The sequence below is a fragment of the Anopheles funestus genome, chromosome 3RL (assembly GCF_943734845.2).
Source record: "Anopheles funestus chromosome 3RL, idAnoFuneDA-416_04, whole genome shotgun sequence".
Lineage (NCBI taxonomy): Eukaryota > Metazoa > Arthropoda > Insecta > Diptera > Culicidae > Anopheles > Anopheles funestus.
The window spans coordinates 31905804-31929770 of NC_064599.1; the positions used below are offsets into that span (position 1 = coordinate 31905804).

Sequence of the window (23967 nt, forward strand, 5' to 3'; positions counted from 1 at the left end):
TTAAATATTCATTAAATTAAATTGTCACACTGTACATTGACTCATTATGTAGGATGCGGAGTAGGGTGTTTTTTCTGCTGGAGAAAAAACAATAAAGGAAAATTGTAGTATTTTCTGCAACAAAGTTCAGTTTTAAAAGTTTTAATAATTTTTCAATAACAATTGAATTTGTGTGGCTATTATTAAACGTATTTCTTGTAAAGGAGTTTTGCAAAAAAATGTACAAAATGTTTAAAAAAAACTTAAAAACACAGCCTGATTTACAACCTGCATTAAAATGCACAGCAAATGTAGGACGACCGGTCTCGGTTGAACCTTTGCCGTAACTCATAATGAAAAGTTGGAAAACTTTGCGCCTGGACAAAAACACGGTTAGATTATCCACACCTCCTGTGAGTATGACTAGCCCAAAAAAAAGATGTCACCCAACAAGAAGAAATGACTGAAAGCAGGAACCAGGTTTCGGTGGAGCAGTTGCATCAAAAGAAAAGTCATGCAGAGATCTCTCCGGTTCGTATTAAACATTCAGCAGGCTAAAATAAATTTTCGGTTCCCGTAGCCTTCACATTTCACTTTACAACCCAGGGAAAAACACCTTGGAAAAACTAATTTCTTCATGCCGGGGCCATGCACCCCGGCTTTTGCTGCTAGTTCAAAGTGCTGTAATAACCAGAACCAAGCGGGAGATAGAGTGTGATAGAACCAGAAGTTGAATTTACAAGAAAAGAAAAAAAGAAATAGAGAATCTCATACCCTTTGGTTGAACTTTTAAGAAGATTTCAAGCTCAGTAAACTGATTTGAGGCACAGCTAGACAAGGTACGAGATATAATGCATCAACGCGAATGTCCGTGAATGTGGAGAAGAAAAACGAAACGAAATTCATGCTAGACTGCATCATCAAAGAGAAAAGTATGACATGCTATGGCCGCAAGGCTGATGGGCTTTAATCATGGGCAGCTTGAATGGTGGATGCATTAATTATGAAACAAAGTCGCTGTGTCAAACAACTCGCTCTTATTTAAAAGCTGCTACATTGGGGTGGTGGAGCAAAAAAAAGGGAAAGAATTTTAAAATTTCTTATATTTTACAAGAAAAGAGAAAAAAAAACCGTTACCATCTCAATCTGAATATCTTGAATGGCTTAATTAAAGCAAAATCGAACCACTGGTCCTCGGGCAGGAGTTTTTATGATGTGTTCTTTTAACAAAAATCCCCACTTACAGTACACAATTATGTTTCGCTCTTATTTTTACTACCAAATACAGGAGGGTGTGGAGACAGTGTCATTATGCTTTTGAACAATTATTAATTATGTCATCCGAATTAAATGTAGCTGCATCGTAAAAACGGGGTGTTACAGAGCAGCAAAAAAAAAATAATACAGAGACTACTCCATACCATGGCAAAGACACCGAATGGAACACCGTATGACGGGTAGAACACGCTCACTGTGGTGAATGCGATCGCTGACTTTACATCTCGTTTGTGTCGCAATAAAATCATTGCTTTGAGCGTGTAAATTTCCGAAGCGGTTCTTTTATCGCACCATAAAACAGCGCCCGGCGTGCTTTCGAGGCTCACCGTGGCATTTACCATAATGTTACGCAAGGGGATGTAAGTTTTTTTTCCTTCCCTTCTTCTCTTGGATGGAGGTGCATGCAATGGAGAGAGAGAAAGAGAGAGATAGGAACTGTTGTCGGTGGTGATGGTTTACTCACAAGTACGATTTTCAATGAAAAACTGAATCCACTCCGCAACTCGCGTTTGACTCAGGGTCGTTCCCCGGGCCTCAGTAAATAGGCTGAAAGACATAGCAAATGCCACAAGTCGTAAAGCCTGTACCTCTAAAAAACCCGAGGTCCCACCCATCTCGGCGGTGTGGCGTATCCGTATTTATGACATTTCGATCGTTCATTCGTTCATTTGACGCATCATATCGGAGCATTGGGGTTTGGGGGGGAAGGGGTCCTTCAAGGCAGCGGCGGCGGCCGCCTTAGTTCGCTTGTTGATGCGTGGAATGCGTGAATTTGAAGATTATGGCTTCTTCAAACCGTTAAAGGTATTTCTATTTTGTGTCGATGTCGTAAATATGTTCACTTCCTTCAGAGCCATCCGTTCGACGGGTTTTATGGCGAACGGAGCAGCACCAGGCGTAAAAGTCAAACTGCCTCCCGTGTTTCGCTTGGTGTTTTTTCTCTCTCTCTTGGCACTTTTTCCTCGTTGGGCTTTGTTCCCGCGTCAGGCGCAAATATTCTAAGCTGCTCGTAGAATCGTACAATAAGCACTGCGATGCGTTTAGTCATTTCGCGGGTCGGGTTTGATGGGTTTTCGCCCGTGTGCGAAGATGCTGCCAATGGCAGGCGAAAATTCAACGATTATCATGATTTTGGTTTTTCAGTTTTACGACGCATTGGCGACGGAGAAGATTGCGGATAAGTGTCGTTGAACGATTTCGTAACCGATTTTCGTTTCATAAAGCTCAGGTAAGTGATCAATTTAACAGCAAATTGCACATTGTGCTGATGCTGGTGTGGTTGTTGATTAGCAAATGCTTTGTGAGGTATATGCGGGAAAAGCTACATTTTGTGTCAATAATATTTTTCTTGAAATATGCCCATTGAAGCAAATGTGCTTCGTTCTTTCCTCATAATAACCAATTTGCTATGGAAATAATGCCATTGTTTTGTTGTAGTCTTTTTGAGCCACTGGAACCAATGCTACTGATTACTTCCCTAATGATTGCCGAACTGTGAAGTAAAACACATCGAAAACTACCATGAACTCGGAGCGCCAAGCAAGGCTATGCGGTGAATAGGGCGAAACATCTGCGAAGGACCATACCCCAAAAAAGACAAACGCATCACCCAGCGAAAGCCAAATGGAAATTTTATGTTAATGAACCATGCGTTCGGTCGGACGGTTCGGTCCCTTCACGCTAAGCAGACCGTCACACGCTGCTTTCATCGGGATTTTCATGTGTCGCGAGTTCGACGGCACTGGACATGGTGGATTTTGTGATGTGATGGCAATACTGTTGGGCTCTGTTGGGCGCTGTAGCGTACCTGTTTCCGTGACCGACAGGTCATTAGATGTAACAGGTTTCTTACGCGATGGTGTTCGAGGTGAGATCATAAAAAAGGAACGATGAGTGCGATAAATCAAGTATCGTACAGCTTAGCCGGAAATATTTCGCTGTAAGTTACTCTCATTTGTTAGTATAAAAGACTATCATCGTTTAGTTTACTGCCTTGTACTGTGGAAGTAAAATTATGTTAGTTGTATTATACATACACTCCATATCTGCTGGGAGTTCTTCCTCATTATTATAATATGAAGCAAATGGTTTCCAAATGGACTCGTTCGAACTCGGAGTCGACCGGACTCAACCGGACTCGCCGGAGTCAATTTTGATTTTTAGTCGGAGTGGATTCACGAGTCCACAATACGCACACGCTGAACTCGTCGACCGTATGACGTAAACGGGTTGAGAGCCAAGGGGCGCTAAGGGTTTCATGGAATAAAGCATCCGGTTGCATACAAGAACGAAGAATACGAGGTTTATGCTTTCTCTAAGCATTGTACAGTTGAGAAAACCAATGTTCTATACTAAAATTTCTAGCGATTAGCTGAAGTAACTCGCCAGATGAGATTTTAATGGTTTAACAGTTGATTTGAAATCGAAATCGTCATGGGCACGAAAGCTTGAGGATGGATAACTAGAAAAATTGCCAGTTGAAGATCCTGCCAACAAGAGCTCGAAAAGATATTTAAAATATCTCACCAAGTAGTTTATTATCATTTAAGAACAATAGAAATAATCTGGAAATTGAGGAATTGCGACTCATATGAACTGAGGCCGAGAGAGAGAGTCTAACACAGTTGGTTCACGTGTGAGTAACGTCTCCAAAGTCCAAATCTCAAGGACTTTTTCCTACCTCCGATTCTAATCGACCTTGAAAAGAGACTTTCTTACGATGCCCCAAATCGTCAATAACCGGTTTTTTTTCATTTATTCCATAGTTACTTTTAAATTCAATGCTTGTTGAAAATTATACATGCTATACAAAGATGTACCAGCAACCGATTATTCACAACCGTCCATCGTTCCCAGTGTGATCGATTTGCTTGGTTAGCATTTCCTTTGTATCGCATGTGACACGTTCGCACACACGAACCTGCTGTGAAATGTCCACACGTACAGTGAAATGTCTTAGCATCGATTATGTATAAGTCCTGCCACAAGATACGGCTGCACGAAGTATCTGGCTGCAAGCTGCTTGCTTAATTAATTGCAATTATGTTAATTGAATACGAATATTGTGTCGTCCCGAGACAGAATTCGTTTGGCATTACAAGTACGGCTAAAGCTTCTCTACATCAAAATTTTCCAGTTTGTGGAATGGAAGTGTGTTGCATACGAAATGATGTTAGCAGTGAGATTATTTATTTAAAACTGTCGATAACTTTTTTTGTGGAAAAGGTTTTAAAACTCATTTGTATGATTTATTGTTTAAATAGCTAATTCTGGCTAAATGGCTTCTGTTTTTAAAGCAAGTCAATTATGTCTCATTGGCTAATTCTACCATTTTACGCTCAAACTTCATTGAAAACAAAATTAACCTAGAAAATATTATTTTCAATTATTTTCAAATATAATACCGTTCGCGCGCTACTCGCGGAACGCTTTATTGCGAGAAATTTTATATTAATTGAGGACGTGAATTTTTTTCTACTTCTCCTACGTTGTGTTAGGCTTGTAATCTGGTAATGAACTGATGCTATTACAGCAGCGCGATGGCGCTGGTCCTAAACTGCCGTTTCGCCTCGCGCTAAACCATTTTCGCCTCTGTCAAACTTCGTTGTTGTCCTGCCATCAGTGTTGGCAAACAACACTTTTGTTCTGCGCGAACAAATACTTTATTTTGTATGTCGATACCATATGAATACTAATCAAATTTCCACATTGATCAATTTGCATAGCATTGGTAAAGATATTTATTTAAAAGTTTCAATAAAATTAAAGCGAAATGCAAAATTGTTCCAAGGTGTAGTTCGAAGAAACAACTTTCGCCAAAGATTTTCCCAGAGTAATGACTTCATCAGTATCGTTTATGGCAAAAATGAAATAAATCTCAAATGTCACAGAGTGAAAGGGATCAACCTCAGAAAGCATTTGAATTCATCGACACAAAACGAATAAATTTCACCTTCATTATCAGAAAGCAATGGTAATAAAATACTCATAGAAGGATCATCAAAGTCCCTTAAGAAATTATGGAGAATAAATTTAAAAAGTTTTGACACGTGAAATGGATTATTGTTTCACATGAAGCAACACAATTTGTATCATTCGTTTGTAAGCTTGCTTTTGTTTTTCTCTTCTTTACCACCTTCAATAACCACTCACATATCATCCCGAAATTTTCTTACTGCCCGCCATTTATTTATTGCTTACACTCTTTACGCGAAGATTTACTAACCACTAAACACTCGCTCATTAATCGCCATTACGCCTGACGAAGCGTGGTGTGGTTTATCGAAGTTTTGCCTCCCTCAGATACACTTACCTGGCATTACGTGGGGCATACTGAGCCAACCTTCTAGTAAAACGGTGGTAAAGGCATGATAGCGGTTGTACCACTGGGGGTAGTAGACAAAATCGCAACTGCCCGAAGAAAGACCGATGCATTCGCATGTGTGAAGAAGGGTTGTGTGTGTGTGTTGGCGTGTGCGTTAAATTTATGGAATGTCGACCGGAGGCGGCAAGACCTGAACGCAACGACTAAAATGTGTTAATTTCTTCGAAGTAAAGCGAGCGCCATTAATCTTGTCCGTAGGCAACCCCGAAGTATAATCAAGAACTGGTGTTTTGCCTTTCGTACGTAATTTGTTTTTGTGTTTTTGTGTTTTGTTTTTTTGGGAGGTTCAGCCGTACTCGTTAGCCGGGTGCTTTACGCCGTTTAACAGGTAAACTTTTGAATGCCCTGTCATCTCACCGATCATGTATCATTCTCGTTCCACTTTCAGCGCTTCAACGGAACGACAACAATTAACACGCGAGCCCGCGAGGGCCACCGTTTGTATCGTTACGCGTATCAAATTTCATACTAGCACGCATTTGCGTGTGCTTCACAATTTAGATTTAACGATCTGCCAAGAAACATCCGAACCTTTTGCCCTGGCGCATCCTTTCGTGCACCATGGAGAGGGTTTTTCTTTTTCCAGAAAATAAAAGAAGGTGTCAAGCATGAGCGAGATAAGCTATTGCCGTATTAAAATCAATATCCATCCTGGCATTTATGATATGCCGTAGCTTATGTCGGCTTTGTCACTATCAACACTTGAACCGAAGTCTCGCAAACGGAGCGTTATTCGCCACCGGAGGTTTCTTCTTACGGCCGTTTGCCGTTTTGGTGACCGACTCGTATCCATGTGGACGGGTGCTTCCGGCACGAACGGGATGATACAGTATGAAGCGCATGTACGCTTCTGTGTGCCAGTTCCAGAGGTTAGTTTCATGCATTTCAGATAGGCTGCCCCCAAAGTGAACGCTTCAGCCCTTGATACGGTTGCATTTATGAGCGCTCTGCCGGAACGAAAGATATGTTTATTCATGAGAAATGAGCTTCAGTGTATGAAATGTGCATGAAAGTCTTCCTCACAGTGGACCATGCGGGATAAAAGATCAGCCAGAAGGTCGGCCAACCAGTGCGATGTCCCGGGGTGGGCCAGTACCGAACGGTAGTAGGGTACCATCGAATCAACGATTTCACAGGATGGCACCACGTTGAATCGCCTACGGTTTGGCCTTCATTTCGAAACAGAGCGAACTATTTGCTGTCCCATGCGTCAGGAGCGATTTTTCCAATTTGAAATATTTTTCGGTTGATCTCAAACAAAAGCCTTTTCCCCCAAAGTCTCCCCAGTTGCGATTTAAAGTTGAGGGTAGCGGGTGAAATGGGGGAGGTTTTTCCACTCGCAACAAAATTCCACAACATACATACTCGACTCACCGTTCATACCCAAAACTTTCCCCATCTCAAACCCGGGGCACAGCTTATATTTATGTACGTCATCTGGTGCCTAGGATAATCGTTTCTTTCTATCAACACTTCTCCGCCCACCCACTAGCTACCCTAATGGTTTTTTTTTTATTCTACGCCGTTCTCTCCACTCGCTCTGGGTTTGTGGCTGAATGACACACATTTGCCGCCTGTCGGCGTCGAAGAAAATGGCAAAACCAGAATAGAGATTTGTTGGCAAAGGTCCAACATTCTTAATAATACACAATTTCCTTTCACATTAGACAGCGAATGTCTTCGAGCTATGCGCGTTATTTGAACTGGATCGAGTTCGCTCCGACGCTATCGATTGTTGTTTCGCTTCGTTCGGTTTTATTGAAAACGTTTTTTTTTTGCTTATTTGGCCGTTTAATTTTGTTAGCATTCGATGAGGTTTAAAATTAGAACATTATTTTTGAAAGCTGTAGGAATGTGAGTAATTCGATTGGATGAAAGTAATTTGTATTGGCGAATGAATGATTTAACACTGTTCAAGGAAAAATAAGAACAGTTGTATCATAATCAACCTATTTCAATAAAATACAGTGAAAGATTTGCTAAACCGGCTTCCGATTATCAAAGATTTTCAATTTTCGAGTATGGTAGGTTATGAAAATATTGTAATATAATCAATCTTGCAAAGCCTAATAAAAGATTTAATTTTCTTATTTCATTCATTAATTTATCAAGGGAATGAGCTGGACCTTGTCATACGAGCAGCAATCTCTCTGATGGAGACGCCTGGTACTGTTTGTTGATTGATGGAGGCGCCTGGTAGTTCTCGATCACTCATGGTCTTCACGAACGATCTTAGATTAACTGAGCAGTCTTAAATTGAAATATTTGCAAATTTTGCAGCATAGCCAGCCTTCTAAAATCAAATTCGTTATATAAAACTAAGGTCTTTGCTATCGGTTGACGATCCCATAAATCAGATTTTCCATTGAAATTGCAACGACAGGAGACATATCTGCCACAGTTGGCAGATAATAGTTCGTTACATATTCCAATTCCACTTGTCCAAATCTTCATTTCAATTAAATTAATATTTTATGTCTATGTAAAAGAAATTTACCGAACAATGGAGACGCCTGGTACTAATCATTGATCAGTGGAGACCCCTGGTAGTTCTTGATCACTCATATTGTTTGATGAACTTTTTCACAACCGTTTTTCCATTAAAATTATATCAGCATGGAAACATATTTTTTGTCTTTGCTTCAATTTCCATCTTCAGTTATTAAGGTTAAAGGCCCTTACCCAGTCGCAGTTTACAGATAAGGGTTCGTTACTCCAATACAGCTTATACTACTTGCTAGGTTGATTACCCAATTGTATGTTATTATGTAAAATACCTTTGCTGAAAATAAAACTTAACTCATAACAACGCAAAATAACATTTTTACGATACATACCTGAAATTGTGTAAAATGAGCATTTTTTTGTGCATTGCAATTACTTTTTTTTTTTTTTTTTTTATATAAAACATTTATTCCTGCACAATTCTTGTTACATGAATTTGAGACTTATTCTACTCTTACTTTAAACCTATTTAGCTATTTTACCATTAGCAAGCACTTCAGAAAATTTTTATCAATTCCATTTGAGATTTGTTCTTCTAAGATGGATATTACGTAGTTTATAAAGAGTGACATTATCTTATACCTATCTTTTTTCCTCATGTTATTTAATTCTGGTTTACATAGTTCTTTGAATGTAGGTATTACGATTGATTGTTCTTGAATTATTTCGATAAATAATTTCCAGACGTTATTAATAGTGTTGCATTCCTTAAACTTGTGTTCAAGGTTTTCAAATTCTCCGCAGTGTTCGCAATTCGGGTTGTTTCGCATGCCAAAACTGAATTTGAGCTCGTTTGTAAATAGTTTTTCATTGACCATTAGATAATAACAACTCCGTTGCTTGGAATTTAATTTGCTGTTGTTTATGTTATGCCAAATTTGGTTCCATTTAAGATATGGTTGTTTTTCCTGTATTTTTGGGAGTGCAAGCGAATTTGTCAATTGTTTATAAATATCCTTAGCTGTGGATTCGTCTCGAGTTTTGGTTCTAAGATAAGCTATTTCGATTTTAATTAGGGTCAAGCATGGATAACTTGGTGGCATATCTGCGATGTTGGGTGGATTTCCAGTTATTTCGATAAATTTGGATGTGTACGACATGCTATCTATTTCTTTTATATGCCTATTTATTAATAACGATTTTAATTTTAGTTCAGGTAGTAGTAAATTCAAGCCGCCTTTAGCTTTTTTAAGCGCTAATTGGTACATTTTTACACGGGGACCTCCGTCTGACCAAATAAATATTCCAAGTTGAAATGTTATTTTTGCTAAGTGGTATTTGCTTATTGTGATTACTGACCCTATATACCATAATTTCGATGTTAAAAAGGTATTGGCAGCAATGATTCTTTGATGTATATTAAGATTCCTTAATCTGTGCTGTCTTACAAGCTGGGCAAATTTATTTGTTGTCACGTCCCAGTTTAATTTCATAGTCAGTCGTAGAGAATTTGTAAAAAGTATTCCTAATATTTTAATTTGGGCTTTCTCTTCTATCCAGTCAGTCATTATCCTTTTACTGTTTTTAATCATTCCAATATCCATTGCAACTGACTTTGCTACATTAAGTTTTGCTCCAGAACCCTTTTCATATTCCTGAAAAGCTTTTTTAATATCCTGTATCTTTTGACTATTTGTTATTATGACAGAAATATCATCGGCAAAGCTATTAACAATGTCGTTAGGGCTGTCGCATATTTTCTCTAATTTGCATAATAATGGGTGCAAGTATATTATAAATAAATGCATCGCAAGCGGGTCTCCCTGCCTAACAGATCGTTCAATGAGTAATGGTTTTTGCAGAGATCCGTTTAAATATATTCTCGATGTGGAGTTCAAAAATATTAGTTTAATAAGTTCTATGAAACTTTCTTGTAGTCCGATGGATTTCATAGTTTTGTACAGGTATTTGTGTTCAACTCTATCAAATGCCTTTTCCAAATCAAAGGAGATGAGTTTCCCTGTTATTTTTTGGTCCTTGAAACTCATTATTCTGTCTTTAATTGATAACAAGGCCTGAAAAATATTCTTATTCTTATTGCAGCATTTCTGCGAGGATGTTATTATCTTGTGTGTTTCAATTATTTTTTCCATTCTGAATTTCAGCAATCTGCTAAAGATTTTATAATCTGCATTGAGAAGAGTGATAGGACGAAGGTTTTCAAATGCGTATGTGTTTTCGTAGCTGCTATTGCTTTTAGGTATCAGTACAATTATGCCTTCTACAAATTCAGGTGTGATGCGATGGCAAAGTGCATCATTGAGTATAAGATTCAGTTCTTTATGAATTATATCGAAGAATTTTTCATAAAATTCGTATGGTAGCCCATCTGTACCTGGACTACGGTTTTTGGTTGCGGTTCGTAATGCATTGAAAATTTCTTCTGTCTCGATTTCGTTCATCAGATTTTTGTTTAGTCTACAGTTTTCTGGTATTTTTATAGACACTAGAGGCGTTGCATCGGTGCAGCTTTCATTCTTCGAGAAAAGTTGTTCGAATTGTTCGTTCACTTTGGCCTGTATCTCATTTTCGTTTTCAATAACATGATTGTTTATGCGTAATTTTTTTATGAACAATCGTTTCCTCCTTCGTTGAAATAAATGGAATGTTGATAAAGGTTCGCCTGCTATGTAATTATTACTTTCTTTTATATAATTTTGAGTAAACATATTTTGTAACCTGAGCATTTCGGCTTTGGTTTGGTTTATGATGATTTTTTCATTAGGGTCATTAATTAGCTTTAAATATGATGCGTTTAATCTGGCCTGTAGTTTTTCATATTTTTGATTATGATCTTTATAATATAGTTTGTTCTTCCACTTAAAAAAACTTTGAATTTTAGGTTTTGCAAATTTCGTCCACCAAGTTATCCAATTTTTGTAGTGCCTTTTCTGTTTCGTCCATTTTGTCCAATTCTCTTTAAACTCGTTTTGAATTTCTTCTGTTATGATGTGCTTTTTATACGACCATAGTTTTTGTCTCGGTATTATAGAACTAACCGTGTTCGGTAATGCTATTCGTATTAGATATGCTCTGTGATCACTGAACGAAATGCTTTGAATCTCAACAGAGCGAAGATATTCTTTTATGTTTCTTGTTACATAAATTCTGTCAATTCTCGATGCGGAATTAGCTGTTATATATGTGAATTCAGGGTGTGTTTTTAGCAAGTTCCAAGTATCTACTAATTGCAGATGGCTTACAACATTGCTAAGCGCTGTACTATAATTCGATGTACCAAGTGCGTCTTTTTTGTCTATAACGCAATTGAAATCCCCTGCAATTATTAAATTTTCGACAGAATGTCTAACGTGATGTGCAAGTGTATGTAGAAAAAACCGATCTCTGATCATTCGATTCTTGCTGCCGGATGGAGCGTACACGTTTACCAGTTTGATTTGGTCGATACATAGAGATATCATCCTGCCATCTAAACTTTTTTCCACATGTGTGTATTTTATGTCCTGCCGTAAGGCAATTGCGGTGCCTCTTTGCCGCTCGTCAATATTTGTTATTATTTCGTAACCGTTTATAGATTTCAACGACAATTCATTGACCTCTTGCATGCATATTATATCTAAATCCGACTTCTGTATCATAGATACAAGTGCATTAGTCTTCGTGGCATTTGAGATGTTGCAGATATTTATACTACCAATACGATACGAGGTTTGCATGATGGTTCTAACTATTTGTCGGATCTAACTAATTTGACGTGTGTGTTTTATGTGTACGTATGTATTACCGTGTATGTTGAATTGTCCTCTGTTTATACGGATTTTTTCCTACCTTTTTCTTGAAGAACAGTTGCAGGTTTCGTGACGTATCTTGTACGTCCGCGTTTTGACTCAACCGTAATAAAGTCCGTCAGGTTTTTCTCAGCTTGTCTTTTAGCTGATGACGATCTCGGTCTTGGTTGGATGTTGTTTTTTTCGATTCTTTCCGGGGTTTGTTTGTTTTCAATTGTGTGCGTATCAGTTATCAGTTTGTTCCTGCTTGGCTCTGTACCGGTGTTGGTTTGCAAGCCCGAAGTCCCTGGCTGAGGTTCTGGATTCGTGCAGGTTGTTGTACTTGTGGTCGTATTTTTTAACACCTGCTCTGTTTCTTTTATTCCGTTTTCTCGATTCGTCGTCACAGATGCGTAGGATCGTAAACGATCGTTCAAGTTGGATTTTTGTGTATTTAGCTTCCTGCTGCTTAAGCAGGTCATCCCATGATGTACGGGAAGATCACACTTTCTGCACGTGTGTTGCTGACCTCTGTGGGTAGCGAGAGTAACTTCTCCGTTTATGCGAATGTATGATGGTATCTGTTTTTTTATAACCATTCTTACGAAGCGGTACCCGTTGGGTATACCGGCACACGCATATACGTCGCTCCACACGCCTTCGGTTACAGATAAAACCTCTCCATACTTTTGTAAGTGATTTTTTATATCGGTGTTTGTGACGTTCACCGACGCATCGTGAATCTTCACGATCGTTGATCCATCATCCATAGATATGGCTATGGCAAAATTTGCTCCTTTGCATGGGATAGTGTGTTTCCCATCGTGTTTTTCTACGATGTCAAGCGCAATGCTTGGGTCTTTAATGTCGACGTGACAACAAACGGACGATGTGCGGAGATGAATTCTCTGCACCTGATCAACCGGAAGACATAGCTTCTTAAAAACGAAGTCGATGACTTCATTCGGCGGTGGCCTGACTGGAACGTTTGAAAAATCCAACTTTATGCTGGAACATCCCATTGCCGACATGGTGCCGGTCTTATAAATAAACTTGTACTAGTATATGTGTAACTTTGACTGGAGCTAAATGCCGAGACGTCTGCACTGCTCGAGGTCTAGAACCGAACTATTAATATTTTATGTCTATGTAAAAGAAATTTACCGAACAATGGAGACGCCTGGTACTAATCATTGATCAGTGGAGACCCCTGGTAGTTCTTGATCACTCATATTGTTTGATGAACTTTTTCACAACCGTTTTTCCATTAAAATTATATCAGCATGGAAACATATTTTTTGTCTTTGCTTCAATTTCCATCTTCAGTTATTAAGGTTAAAGGCCCTTACCCAGTCGCAGTTTACAGATAAGGGTTCGTTACTCCAATACAGCTTATACTACTTGCTAGGTTGATTACCCAATTGTATGTTATTATGTAAAATACCTTTGCTGAAAATAAAACTTAACTCATAACAACGCAAAATAACATTTTTACGATACATACCTGAAATTGTGTAAAATGAGCATTTTTTTGTGCATTGCAATTACTGGTAACAATCTCGTTAAATGAGCTCGTTGTACATGGTAGTAGATCTATCCTTCGATAAAAATGTCAGAATGTACATTCCTCGCATTGGGATTACATTTTAATCAATGATTCATAATAATCATGTCTCGCATAAAACATAGCTTTACCGTTTTTTTGCACCATATCACAGCTCTAGCACAGTTGTGTAAAAATGGTGTTCGGTGGCCGGAAAAAATATATCATTGTCTACTTAATCATGCATCAATCTGGAAAATTACGTCCTACTACTACCAGTACTCCATGTACACCACAGCCCGGCTCATATTTATGCAAACTGCAGGCGATTGGTGGTTGTTCAATGTCGGCAAAACTCGTTCGTGCTGATGCGTTGTCATCCATTGTGTTGTGATGTTGTTGGTTCTTTTTCTTGCCCTGCACTCATGCTAGGTTTTGTGCGGGTATCTGTGAGGGTGTTCACTCGAGCTGATGATCCTCCGCACCATAGCTTCCACCAGCACCACCACCACCACCCCAGCCTGCTGACGAATGATGACGATAGCGATGCAGTCGACGAGATTTCGAGATTGCAATGATTCGCTTCTAGTACCGGCACCAAACCTGCATCCTCGGCTCGATTCATTGTGTGGAAGTCAATAGGCGACCGGCGTTCCGCACGGTGCTAAGGAAGCGCCGGTAATATGACAAGGCACCTCGATCGGGAAACATAGAGCCAGCGTTGTTGTAAGTGGTGTACGCCCTGGCACGGGGAAAAGGGTGAAAAGAACGGTACGGATAGGGTCGCTTTTACAGAACATCGATTGCAAAAATAACAAACGTTACCAGCGAGCGGTACGGACAAGCATAAAATGCGTTTTTGCTATTTTCTGCTCCATGAGCATCAGCGAATTGTGCATAGATTGAATGTAAATCTACAGATGAGAACCACTATCGAACAACGGGCCCTGTTCGGTCGTGTGCATCGGCTCAAGCGAATGTATGCAAAGGATCCCTTTTGCCATGCGTTTCATGCCGGCATGATCGGTACGGTAAAGAGGCTGAAAAGAATCTGTCTGCCACGATGCACTGGTGGATAATTTTACAACGATACAGTTACCGGTATGCGGAAGTTAAGGATAGAAATATTTTTTCATTAGTTTTAATTGAAAATTTTAATATGTTAACTATCCACTAGTTATTTTGTTTGAGTTTCTTTTTTGTCATTTTTAAAAGCAAACGATTTAATTACAATCGAAAATTAATAAACGGTTGTAGCTATAAAAACAGTTTAGTGGCGTTCCGTAATTTATTTTGCTTTTAAAACGTTTAATTATGACACCAAGGACTACAATATGCACCTAAAGACCGACAATTTCATTACAACCGCTTCAGTAGGATTGGTTGATTCCACTTGATTTTGCATGGCAACATGACCGATTTAAGCTGACAGCGGTGAAATATCCCAAAAATGGTCCGTCTATCGTTTCGGAAAACCATCGTACCGTACTGTGAATCGCAATCACCGTGGTACGGCGAATATTGATTGATATTTTGCTATCTGCAAAACCGTAACTTCTCAGCTTCACGATCCGGATATAAAAGCGCGTATATGAGAAGATGTCGCCTGAAGGTTTCCGGTGTAATGTGCCATGGTCGAAAGCGCGTTCAAATTTATTAGGCTTAGCGACTGGACGATCCATTCGGAATTTGGTGTATGGGAAGGCATGATTTAGCTTACATTCTTCGTTTGAATTTTGTTTCGATGTACTTTGTAGATGTGCACTGGTAGAAGCTTGCTGGTGGATATCAGTAGACATGTCTTTATCTCATTAAACCCAGCAGCGATGCCTTTGGGTGGCGTTTGATTTGGCTTTTGACGAAAAGTTTGTTGAAGCATGCAATGTTGTACTTTTCGTTATTACACAGCTACTTATTAGAAGTTCAAAAAAAACATTCGCGAAAGATTTGTTTGCCAGCTTCGTTTTGCTACAGTAAATTCAAAATTTGTAACTTACATAAAAAATTCTTTAAACTTTGGTTTGTTTTATTAAAAAAAAATAATCAGAATGATTTTGCTTTAAAGCACGCTAAAGTAAATTTTTCAACGCTGATCTGAAGTCCTTTTCATCTTTCTTTCATCGTCCGTTTACTATGGTGCTGTTTATGGTGCTGCCCAAGCCTGGATGTACCGTTCATGCACGCATATGTATGGAAGGACTTTAGTTAGCTTCAAAAACCCATTCTGCTGGCGATAACATTAATTTATCACAGTCAAGTATTTTCAGTTTTTTCTCATTTCATCTCGACCAGCTAGTATACCAAAACAACAATCGGATGAGATCGTTTTTTTCTGCTTCTCTCACATCCTCAGACAGGGTTGAATCAGATGTACCGGATGCTGCCGATGGCTAAAGTCAAAATGCTACGCTTTTTACCCGGCGTTTAGGCCTAGATCGAGGCCTCTTTTGTACTGGATTTTAGCTGTAGAGAAGATTTTTGGGCGGTTTTTTTTTCGTCTTGTTTGGCTGGTGAAATTGAAAACAATTATGGAAAGAGTTTAATCAAGATGGATCGCCGTTTTCGATGATGACTTGAGCAAAGTTCTAGCGTGTCTAAGCTAACTATAGCGACTAACAGAAAAAGGTTACACTACTTGACAAATGATCAGCACACTGAAAGGAAGACATTGAATCGAATGTTCTGTCCTAAACATGCACTTATCGGTGGCTCGATAGACGAACAATAGGTTAAAGCTCTATTAAGTATGGTTTTGCTAAACGTTATTGAATAGGAGTCAAACGCAACTATTTTTAATGTGAAAATTAAATATCTGTTTAAATGGACTAATCTGAAAGGGAAAAGATTTTTTGGATTAATTTTTTTTTATCATACATATTACTAAACATATTCTAAACATATTACCGCAAGGAGTTATTTGTTTAAAAAACAAAAAGTACGTAAATGTTATTCGAACTTTATGTGTCCATTAGCAAGGTTATTTATTTTGATGCAACATTTGGAACATTTTGGGCATCGATATAAATCATTTGCCATATGGCTTTTGCTAATCGAAGTGTTAACATTTTTTCTCCTAAAACGTGTACCAAAATCCATTACAAAGCAGCAAAGCATTAAGTGCAATGGATATGCTTTACGACACGGTACGGTGCGTGTGTATGAGTGAAAAGAAACAAATTTCAGCGCAAATGTGTGCCTAGCGTCCATTAGCGTTTACCGATACTAAGCGGCACCCTAGTTTCGCGGTACAGACAGCAAAAAGGGGGTAGTAAATAATAAAGCAATTTTTCAAAACTGCAATCTTCATCTACGACATCCATTGCGCGGCCACGGTGCACGTGAGTTTCAATTTGCGATAGCCCGTAATTTACTACACCCGAAAAATATACGCCCGACCCGTAATTTATGCGGTCAAATGTTATCAGCAGTATATTTCGGTTGTGGTGAACGAAACACATGACCGCTGGAGAGAGCGAGAGAAAGCGGAAAGTGAGACAACCCAACCTGGAAGCATAAACACATCATGTATGGCGTGTTCTCAAAGGGGGCAAGGGGGATGGCTTACGATTTAAAAGCCTTGTGCTACCTGTGCCCGTTTTTTTGCAAACCCCTAGTTGTACGTAGTTGTTCAAACCGTTAATCTAGTGAGAAAGTGTGGTGGTAGGTAATGTTTAGGCCATTTCAAGTTACGACCGGGCACCGGGTTGTTGTCGGGTGTACGAAAAGCGACCGGTAAAAAGGATGTATGCAAACTAAGAGCGAATGAATCATAGCTGCCCATCAGCGACATGGCTGTATTCATCGGAAGGCCCCGTAGCGTTTACTGTGCGGATGAATTATGCTCCGTGCACAAGACACACATTTCGGGTATCGATGGTTCCGATCGCAAAAGGCGAACGACGTAAGAAATGTGAAGAACAGCTTTTTTTTGTTTGTTTAATTTACAATCATAATAATGCTTTCGATCATAATACAAGCTACTTTGAATTGTATTTTAAATGCACAATTCTCCCCCCCCCCCCCCTTCGCGTTTAAAACAGATCATAATAATTGATTGGATAGTGCGGGTGTTTTTATTTAAATTTAATTAACATTTTACTAAGCTAGCTTCGAACCAACGTCAACAAAAAAAATGACAAACGGCTTTGTGCATTCAATTCACACAAGCCATCAGTTTGTTAGGGCTTGTACACGTTAATTAAACACAATTTCACTTTAAATGACTCACACAAACTAAACGGCACGAGCTTGACGGGAAGCTGGGCAAAGACGCAACGATTAAAACGTATAAAAACATCAACAGCAACAAAAATTCTACAAGCTACAATTTTTACCATTTTAACTACGGCACGACCGGTGACGCCACCGGTCCATGATGAATATAATGTCAAAAATTAATATTAAAATAATTATTTAGTGACATCGTCCATCCAGATGGCAAACGCACCGCGTACCGCGCGGGCTGGTGGACATTCAATGAGATAACCAACCGCCGCCGCATGGTGCAGTGTGAAGAGTGTGAAAAATTGATATGTTTCTGCAATTGTGTGTCATGTCGTATAAATTATCGGATTTTTTTCTGTTCTTTTTTTTTGCTACGACCACCAACTAACGTGCTGGCCACACCGTTTTGCATCCATGATGGCTGTTTTTGTTTGTGTGTGGGCGTGTGTGGATGGAGGGGGGAGAAAAGGAAGGGCTTGGGAGTTTTTTTTCTATCCAATAACCCTTACCAACCCAACAACCCCTTACGTACAGTCGGGCAAAACCACCCAATTAGGGTATGGAAATTCTACCAACATTATCATACATGCGGTTATCATCATAATAGAGTGAAACTACCCCGATTCTTTCTTATTTTTTTGTTGTGTGTCTACCTGTTTTTTTTTTTTGCTTTCCTGTTAATCAAATTTCATGAGCAAACGAGCGAAATGATGGCCATTGGTACAAAACGGAATCTCGGACTGAAAATTCATGGCATTGAAATGTCATTTATGAGAAATTAATTCGCGTCGATAGGTAGAGAAAACAATCGTTCCAGTTCGTTGCACTTTGGAGGGTGAATTCTTATTCTGATCGGTTGTGCATATGTGACAGTGGAAGGGAAAGAACTTGTATGATACAATACGGAGCAGAGAGGAAGGCCGAATTTTTTTTACGTTACTGGAGATGCGACGTGAAACAATAACTATTCTGGAGTTAAAAATTACAGTTAGGATTAAAAAAAAAGAACAACGATTTTCCAAAATTTTCAAAATTTCTGAATGAAAAAAAATTATTAAAATATTAAGTAACAACTTGTATGGGTTTAAAAAGCCTCAATAGTCAAAGATTCTCCAAATTATTTTTCTCCATCTTTGACCCGCTCATGGTAGAACACGTGGCAATATGACAAGATCACCGTTCCAAGGAAACTCGGTTCAGGGCTGCTGTCCTCCATTCTTTGTTGTTTCCAATCTCCGATGGAGATTTGCTCCTCTTCATTCAACCTTCTGAGCATGAGTAACTTCTTGGTAGGACACGAGTTCGACATCCTCACCATCAGCAATGCTCAAGACTCGAGGCGATAGAGGAATACTGGACATACCAGGGTGCTAGTATGTACTGCTTTTTGTATCCTGATTGTGTTTTCTGGATTGCAAAAGTTTGTGAAGTTCCTAGAAATTATGCCTATAAAAGGCACGAATCCTTGTAAGAATGTGCCTCAGGATTTCGCGGCTTTGGCTGTTATCCTAATTTACTATCGTACTAAGGTAACAGAAGTCTTCAACTACCTGGAGATCGTTACCGTCAACTTATATACTATTGCCCTGGTAGGCCGTATCTCGGGAAAAACCTACAAATAACCTACAAGCAGGTACTTTGTCTTCGACGCATTGATCTGCAATCCAATTCTTAAGAACTAAGAAGAAGACACAGCCTAAAATGTATGATGGTGTCCAAGTTACCCGTGATGTCTAGTTGCCTAGATCAAGGTACTTCTTTTTTAATAGTTTTGATAAGTTCCAAATGCTTTTCCAAAAAACCTGAAAGGATAACACAAATTGGGATTTTCAGAGTATTCTTAAATGGGTGGGGTTAGTGTCAAAGCCAGTCACTACAAGGCAGGAACGGGTATCAAATCTCATCCGGACCGTAACCCAGTACCTGGGTTTGACTATCCTGCTATATGTAAATAAAGTAAAGGGAATCCAGAAAAAGCAGAACAGTCCTCGAGAGATTTTCGTGCCATACAACAGGAAAATGAATAGTAATTCTGATAAGGGAGAATAATAATGGAGAATTTCCACTAGTGTGCTGTTTTATATTATTTTTCACGTATACTTTAATGATTAAAGTAATGTAAAATACGGGTCTTTTTAATTTAAAGATTAATTCAAAAATTTGCTAAAACAATCTTTACTTCTGTCCTAAAAGAAATTCACTGTTCATCGGACTTTAGACCTAGAAATTCAAAACAATAGATAGCTAGTAACAAATCATTCTAGAACCTTAATTATTTCAATCCCATACAAAACAATGTTCTAAAAGCATTGGAAAGGAAAAAGTTTGAAAAACTAGGTCAATTACTTCGGTTTTTTCAATCAAATAGCAATCCTGGTCTTGGTACTACTTTCACCATGTTTTTTTTAGCTTTTGTGACACTGTTTTAGCAAGGTGGACACAAGCAAACGAATAACCTTCTTGTTTCGATATCAGGCACATGTATGAAACATGTTTGTTTCGTTTTATTTTTGTTTGTTGATTAAACATAAAAGCCACCTCCAGAGGTCAGAGGTTTTTGCAAATGGTACACGCTCACCGAAGCACACAGTTAAACAGTGGCAGAGATTGTTGTTTGGCCCGCGTGTCACATGGGCCATAGTGATGGGTTTTCCGTGTAGGTTTTTTCCTTCCTGTCATCCTTCCTTACTGGCCAATGCATCCACGCAGTTACTCACACAGCTACAGCTATGCAGCCGGGCCGACACAAAACTCACCGTATGAGCGGAAAACATTCACTTCTAGATGGATGCGAACGCGCACCGTACCTTTCACGAATGTTTCGGGTTCTACTCCCCTGCGGGGAAGGGGTTGATATGGAGCACGGGGAAAAAGGGGGATTTTTTATGTCTCCGGTGCACGGGATTCGCGTCGGGTTTGTTTATGGAAGCGGTCAGAGCAATTTCCATTTACCAGCTTACAGACAAATGGCTTTATTTCCCTCCAAACGGACGCGCATGCATCGTACCTACACTTGCCAAACGGGAAATGAGTGACTTTTGACCAAAAGCTGTAAAGGGAGAGGGAGAGAGAGAGAGAGGAAAAGAAAAACAGAGCAAAAAAAAACAAAACAACATTGACAAAAGAAACAAGCTCCTGATGGTCCAAGCGGCGGGCTAAGTGAATGGTTAGGACGTTCTACATTTTATGAGCGACCGTTGGTTTTTAGTCGATTTAACAAAACAGTTGTCGTACCGGAGAAGCATCAGCATCACCTGCTGATATGTGTGTGCGTGTGTATGTTTGTACGTTTTAAGGGAAGTGAATTGTTTCGTTTTATTTGCACTTATGTTTCCTGCTGTTGCATGCAGCATCAGCTGAGTATTTCAAGCATGGTTTAATTGCACAATGTATTATACGTTAAAAGAATTACTTTACAGAAGAAAAGAGAAAAAAACATTCCCAGAGGCAACAGGAAAATTGTTTTTTTTTTATTTTAAATTAGAATTTCTTCTCTATTTGTAATTTAAAACTTAAGCAACAATCAGGAACAATAATGGAAAGATTCCCCATTCAAAAATCATCAGCCGAGTGGTAAATTATTGTTTACCGAACGCTCGTGGAATGATTTCTCATCAAATCGTTTCCCAAATATAGCTCGCACAGTGCCACTAGGCAAATGGTAACTTCAAACAAACACTAGCTTAACTAAAGGTATTTTACCCAGCGCGCTACCAAAAACATGGCCGCCCCGAGGTAAAGTTTCTTTCATCATCCGGATTTTAGTTACAAACTTGTGTGCGCAATTTTCGGGCCGCATGCTGGGCTGCAAGCTTCATCCGGTTCGCTTTCCCCAAAAATAAGAAGCGAATCATTCCGAGATCGATTCCAACCAGCTTTGCCCCACCGTTGTGTAACTAGCGCCATCAATTGAAATGAGTGAATCACCAGTTGTTGGCAGCTCGGTGAACGAGAAACCGTCGCTTTTTGATTTATTTTCAAAATGGTTCGTTTCCATCTTGAGCTGCAGGCCTTGCACGGTGTATCCATTCCTGGATCCCGTCCGCTACCCACCCTGTGCGGTCCGTGATGGTTGGGGTTGGGGAGTGGAAAAAGTCATCAATAGAGACTTTTCTTCATTTTCCGATATCGAAATGTTACGTCCTTACGACAACGATGGGGAGGTCTTTTTTTCTTCTTCTCTGCTTGATGCTTTACTCATCAGTCTTGCAGTGCTTCGCTGGTGTGTTACCTTTCCACTCCAGCTGGTTCCCGTACACTTGTGATGGCTTTCGTTCAGCTTTCATCACTTCATTCCGGGCCAGGCATGGGAAAGACATCGACGAAAATCTTCGCTAGGCATTATTGCCGCGATGATGAGATGTTATGAGAACACCTTACCTTCTGTGGCTTCTTTGAATGAAATGTGGCTGGAACGTAAAGTTTCTGTGTCTCCTTTTTGGAGGTGCACAAAATTTTGATTGAGTATAGTTTAGTATTGTGTTTAAATGAGGATCAAAATTAAAATAAAAACGTAGCGTTCATTATTATACAAAGAACACTATCGCAAAAGAAGTTGATCTTAAGAAGCCACCGTACGAACGCTAACAAAGAGTGGTACTTTTCCATTCTCCCTCGAGTGTAGGAAAACACTTATCTTTTTCCCCAAACCTATTCTCCTAAGAAGCAAAACGTACACTGAATCAGTTCCATATACTTTTTTTTCGTTTTATTTCCATCTGAGCTAGGCGCTGGGTGTGCTGTGTGGAGGAAGGAAATGAATGAGAAAAATACGATATAACGATTATACGAAGGAAACGATTGACGGTGATTCAACGTTGCGTTCTAGGTTGCAGGGCAAGGGCTTGCGTTGGGCAGAAAGGCAAAGAATAAGTTTTCCATAATCTCACCTTCCTCGGGCGATTGTAAATCATTATGCGAAGCGATGGATGAAAATCAAACGGTGCGATTAATGAAAAAGAGAAGAAAGAAGAAAAAAAAGCTCGTCATTCGACAATCCGATGCTAAGTAAGCGATTCCCAACCGATTACTGGTCTATTTGCTATTTTTTTTATTATTTTCCATACTCAAGGAAACCACCACTCCGAACAAACAGAGAGTGAAATGCGAAATATTACGAATGGCAGCTTACCCGGTTGGTGGCCACTACACGCAACCCACTCTATCACCGACCAGCTGTAGCCTTTTTTAATTTGGTTGTAGTGTAATCCTGACCACGGTACAAAGAGGTTGGATGTACAAAGAAAACGAAGACGAAGAATAAAGAAAAACGACAAGTTGATATTGTATGCATTAGGGCGAGAGAGAGTATTAAAAAAAATAAAAAAAAATACTGAAGGAATATAGCCCCCCACAAAACAGATATGCCGTAAAGATCCAGAGTATACAGACTTTTTTGAATTTTCCTACCCGCGCTTTTCCTGCCTTGCAACGACCAGCTCCCAGTGTATGAGGCCCCAAAAAAGGGTCTGACTAAAGGATTAAAGTGAATATGAAAAAGATATTTTCACGCAAACATGAGAAAAAGCGGTCGAAAGAGAATGGGCAAACGCACACAACAAGACGAGTAAAAAAAGAATGGAAATCGTAAGAAACAAAGTGAGTCCGCTGTCGTTTCCGTTGAGCAGGGTTCTTCGCTTTATAACTTCCCTCACGAAATCCTTCTTATCATAATTGCAAATCTAAACCATCGGTCCAACACGCTCGCACGTGGGGAGAGGAAAAGAGTGCGCCAATGGTGGCAGAACGGAGCGAGACAAAGAGCGAGAGAGAGAGAAAGAGGGAGAGACAGAGAGGGAGAGAAGAAAAAGATAACATTAGCCCATTTAATTTCAAGTTTATTATAATTTAACAGTTCAACACATGCCTCCGAAACACTGTTGCTGCTGTACGCCATATGCTGTGTGGATCGAGTTTTCATGCATTCCCTTTTAGCCTGTTGAGTGGAAGCGACAAAAAGTAGTAGAATAAAACATTCCAGCAGCAGATTGTGTGATTTTTTTTTGGTTGTTGTTGACTGGAATAAAAACCGAGAAATGCGACATGGGAACAAGTTCTTCGGAAATGAGAAGAAAGGGTGATTTTCTTTTTGTAAATTACTATTGAGTTTTGTAAATTACGACGTCTCATTAAAGCCGTATGAATTATGACTGCTTTTGATGTAAAATATATTTCCCAAAATATTTTCCAAACTAACCTAAATCCTCTGTACTATCCTAATTTTCCATTAAATTCCGTTTCAAAGGCTTTTAAAAAATCGATTTTTCCTTTTATCAACAAATTTAAACCAAACGCAAAGTTCGCTCACTCTGCTTCAAGCTGATCTA

At 39.3% G+C, this 23967-nt stretch overlaps 1 protein-coding gene across 1 annotated transcript in view; it reads left to right on the forward strand.

Annotated features, from left to right (window-relative positions):
- Positions 1-23967, forward strand: part of LOC125770974 (CUGBP Elav-like family member 4) — a 468092-nt gene that overhangs the window by 80681 nt on the left and 363444 nt on the right. The gene's annotated exons all lie outside the window — the stretch shown is intronic.